We start from the raw sequence: 5,175 nt of genomic DNA on the forward strand, positions 1-5,175 counted from the left end.
GACAATTCAAAGCTCACCAGGTCATAACCATCTCCAGTCTCCTTTACCTCAAAGCAGAAAAAAAGAGATGCAACAGAGACAGAAGCAACAGCAGGGCTATGTACTGTCAGCTTCATGCTATTTTCAGGTAAGGGAGGGCCTGAAGTTCCCTACCTAGAGGCCCCCCAGCTGCTCATGCTCCTTCTTTAGTATCAGCCAATCTGGAAATAGCCAGAGCTAAGAGACTTCTCCTAGCTGGCTAGTGCCTTTTGAATGTACTCCAATTTCAGCTCCACAATCAAACATGCTTCTCTTCACCAAGTGGTTAGAGGATCAGAGGCACATAATGTCTACATATGATCCAAGGTAGGGATTGCATCAGCCAGGCACACTGGGAATGTTGAAAAGAATTAGACTTATTGTCCAGTCTTCTCCCCTTACATTTTTACCTAATAAGTACTTAATGTTTATTACATTGAATTGGCCTGGCAATGGACTCTTTTATTATTTGTTTTTGCACTGAACATGGTGACTTTATTGATGGTATACGACATGGAACTCAATGCTTCTTCCCCCAGTATTGGGCTACTTTAGGGCAAGGACTATGAATGGAGCATAGGATCCCTAGCAGAAAGAAATGGGTCATAGAGGTGGGCTCCCCAGAGGTGGAAATCCTTTTCTGGCTTGGAATGAAGACCCATGGCTTTCCATTTTACTTCTTGGAGGCCGTGTAAACTATAAGGTTTACTATATGGTTGCTATAACCATGCTCATTGTCATGACAGGAAATAAGATTGAGAAAATGGTCACTGAGGTCAATACCAGAGCCAGCACCAAAGTTAGAAAAGTGGTTGCTATTGTTAAAGTTACAGGATACAAGCTGGTCGTCTGTGTAGCCCAAGATGCCCTTAAAGGGTCTCTCTGGTGCTTGCTTCATCATTTCCTTGATATCATCATAGTTGACAGGTTTCTCTAGGTAGCAGGTCAGATTCACAACAGATACAATAAGAGTAGGAACACAGAAGAGCTTCCTATTCAGCTCAGGTATGATCTTACCTAAAGTCTTAGCAGCAAGCAGGGGCGGGCAGTGCATCATCCATCAAGTCACAACTTGTCAGAGGGGCAATCTACCATCTTCTGGTCATGAGTTCTTCCATAAAGCCAAAGCTGTCATGAAAGACATTGGCTAGGAGAGCCAAGTAGTTGGTAGTATGGGAGTCATTACTGGCAATCTTAAGGGTATTATTGTATTTCTTTTAGTTTACTCTCATCGCAAACAAAGAGGCATCAGTAAAAGGGACAGAGATAATGACATGCTTAGTTCCACCTTTCGAGTGAACCCTGGCCTCTTTTTTTATCATTTTAAAAATGTTTTTATTCTGAAGTCTTCTGTTTCTTATATCATCACAGTTATCCCCACCATCCTTCCTCCTCCCTCTCCCAGACAGACATGCCATATAAAAAATAATATTTATTTATTTAGTTTTAACATTCATTTAAAAAAATTTAGTTCCAAATTCTCTTCCTTCTTCAAGTCCATCTCTAACCAATGGGAAGGCAAGAAATATGATATCCACTATATATATGAAGTTATGCAAAACATATTTCCATATTAGCCATGTTGCAAAAAGAAAGGAAGAAAAACAAAGGGGGAAAAGTATGTTTCAATTTTCACTCAGTTCATCAGTATTCTCTCTGGAGGTGGATAGCATTTTTCATCATGAATCCTTTGGAATTGTCTTGGATCATCCTATTGATAAGAATAGTGAAATCTTTCACAGTTGATCATCATTACAATACTGCTGCTATCGTGTACAATGTTCTCTTGATTCTGTTCACTTCACTTTCCCTCAGTTCATTCAAGTCTTCCCAGGTTTTTCTGAAACCATCCTGCTCATCATTTCTTATAGCATAATAGTTTTCCATCACAGCCATACACCACAACTTGTTCAGCCATTCCCCAAGCATCCCCTCAATTTCCAATTCTTTGCCACCACAAAAAAAGGCTGCTATAAAATTTTTTGTACATATAAGTCCTTTTTCCTTTTCTTTGATCTCTTTGGGATACAAACTGAGTAATGGTATTGGTGGATCAAAAGGTATGCATAGTTTTATAGCCCTTTGGGCACAGTTTCAAATTGTTCTCCAAAACGATTAGACTATTAATTTTCCACATCCTCTATAGCATTTGTCTTTTTCCTTTTATGTCATGGTAGCCAATCTAATAGGTGTGAGATAGTACCTCAGAGTTATTTTGATTTGCATTTCTCTAATTATTAGTGATAATCTTTGTATGGCTATTGATAGCTTTGATTTCATATTCTGAAAACTGCCTGTTCATATCCTTTGATGAATTCACATTTGGGGAATGGCTCTTATTTTAAAAAATTTGGCTCATTTCCCTATATGTTTCATAAGTGAGGCCAGCCCCGGCCTTCTCCATGATGATAAAAATATCAGTGGACTCTATTACATACTCCGCTCCAGCATGTCCCCATTTAACGTTGGTAGGATCACATTCCTAGAAGATAGTAATGCCTTTTCTATTGATCATCAGCTTTCCATTCTCATTCTTGATAGTACCCTTGAACTTGCCTTAGGCAGAATCATATTGGAACATATAAATCATTTACTTGAGGTCATTGAAGAGGTCACTGATGGTCACAATGTCCACTCTGCCTGAGGTGAATGCAGCCTTGGTCACCAGGAGTCCAATACTGTCGAATCCATTGACTCTGACCTTCACCATATTGTCCAAGGAATGCGACTGCTGCAGCAGATCCTGACACTGAGCTTGAGAGAAGAGTTGAGAGCTTATGGGTTCTTTAAGTGATGTCCAAGAACAAATCTTGCTAGGGTGGGAGAGGCCCATTCACTGGTTGGCCACAGGATGATGAATGTTTTCGTCATAATCACACTCAGAGAGTATCTACTAACTTAATGAAGCAGTATGGTATAGTAGATAGATTGATAGACTTGGAGTTAGGAAGAGCTGTGTTCAGATCTCACCTCTGACACTTATCATGTAACAATCATGAACAAGTCACTTAATTTCTCTGAGCCTCAGTTTCCTCATCCATAAAAAAGAAATAATACCCATAGTAACTACCTCACAGTGTTGTCATGAGGTTTAAATGAAATGAATTCATTCAATAATTAATTAATTCAGTGTTGTTGAGAGGTTCAAATAAGATAACGTGTATAAAACACTTAGAAAACTACATAGCACTATGTAAATGTTAGACATTAGTACCCACCTTGGCAACATCAAATTCTTGAAGTACAGAAGGAAGTGAGTCTATGATTAGAATTATCTTCCAGGCCACACCAAATGCATCAAAACTGTTGCTAATTTAATAATAATGCTTCTATTAAATATTAACCTTTAAATAGACCTGGATCTATTTAAATAATTGCACAAAGGTATAAAAATTTCCAAATTAATTAGCAGCAATATTAGCAATGTGCCCTGGCATAAAGAAAACTTAGATCAGATTCTAAGCTCTACACAAAACCTTTGACATAAATCTGACTTTGATGCTGAATTCATGTTTACATCACAGTCCCAAAAAATGACAGTTCTTTGAATTGAATACTTTTTACCCTCAGCTATCTCAATGATCAGTTTCTGTAGTGATTCAGATCTGCTGAGCAATAGTTTCAATTTGAAGGGTAAAAATTCCACATCAAATGTTTTTGGATCTTAAGTTAACATTGTCATCTAATTGTTTTCCAAGTGCATTTCCGAGGGAATTCTCTTCCAAGAACATATTCTTCTTAGGTATATGTAGTGCCTCACACTGTATACAGAAAGAAAATTTTTAGATTAAGAGTTAGAAGACATGTATTCGAACCCCAGTTCTGCCACTTACTAGTTATATAACCTTGGTCAAGTCATTCAACTTCATTGAGCCTCAGTTTCTTCATCTGTAAAATGAGGGACTTAAACCAGGCCTTCCTTTTACAAGGACTTTTAGAGACTAAGGACTCTTCATCCATAAGAGTAAAAGTAGGTGACTATTGAGACACATAAAGTCCATTTATTATAGATTATTAAAGTCCATACTAATAAAAAAGAAACCTTATTGTCTTAAAGAGATTTTACTCCTATTGGGTTGAATTTATTTTACCGTAACTTATTAAATTAATTACTTTAATTATTTTAAGCTCAATTATCACCTTCAGAAAACCTTTGCTGAGCTTCCCAATTTTTCCTTTTCCCCATCACTATGTATTTATTTTGTTTATATTCTATATTTATCTATGAATATAGCATATTCCCCATAGTAAGATATAGACTCTTTGAGGGCAGAGACAGGTCTGTTTCTTGCTTTTTGTATCCCTCAGCACATAGCACAGTCCCTGGTACATAGTGGATACTTAATAAATGGTGATTGATTGTAAGTCATTATACAAAAAAGCACTTTAATGACACCAGCTATGAGACCATAGAATAGGTCTGTCATCCCTTAGTCCACTAGCCAAGTAGTTCATGATTTCCTAGAATGTAGAAGGGATGTTAGAACTTGATTCCCAGCCAATTAAAACTTTTCTGGTGAATGAGTTTCTAGTGAATTTCAGTTTGTAAGTATAGCACACTCTCTGGGACAACTATCCCAAATCCCACACAAGCTGATGAGTCAGTTTTCCAGAAATTACTACTATAAATCTAGGGAGTACTCTTGAAAGGTTGGAGAAATATCTTTTCATGTGCTATAGCTCATGAAGCACTACACTACCCATCATAATCATCAGTTAATATCACTTAGTCATCTATCTTTAATTTACTTTTAGAAAGAGGTATTTATTAAGGTGGTACAAATCAGGTGGTATAAAACATTCCATCATCATCATAATAATAATAATAAATAGATAACATTTATATTGCACTTTAAGGTTTACAAAGTGCTGTACAACTATAATTTCCTTTTATCCTCACAACAACCCTGGCTGGTAGGTGCTATCAATAACCCGATTTCAGGGTGATACAGTGAGTCTGAAAAGACTCTGGGTGCAGGGAAAAGTGGGCTCAAGCTTGGCGGGCATGTGTGGAAAAGGGATAACTCATAGATACAGGGTGTGCTTTTGTTAGAATACTCAAGATATTTGTTCCCCTTAAAGATGATATAGCTTTCTGCTTCTTTCTTGGTAGAGCCTTAAATGTGTATCCAATGTGTCCTTGGTTCTCAATGTAGA

General features: G+C 37.3%; 1 pseudogene; it reads right to left on the reverse strand.

The window, feature by feature from the left end:
- Window positions 1–691: 691 nt before the first annotated feature.
- On the reverse strand, window positions 692–2,728 carry LOC118829654 (annotated as a pseudogene).
- Window positions 2,729–5,175: the final 2,447 nt, after the last annotated feature.

Source organism: Trichosurus vulpecula, chromosome 8 (assembly GCF_011100635.1).
Source record: "Trichosurus vulpecula isolate mTriVul1 chromosome 8, mTriVul1.pri, whole genome shotgun sequence".
Lineage (NCBI taxonomy): Eukaryota > Metazoa > Chordata > Mammalia > Diprotodontia > Phalangeridae > Trichosurus > Trichosurus vulpecula.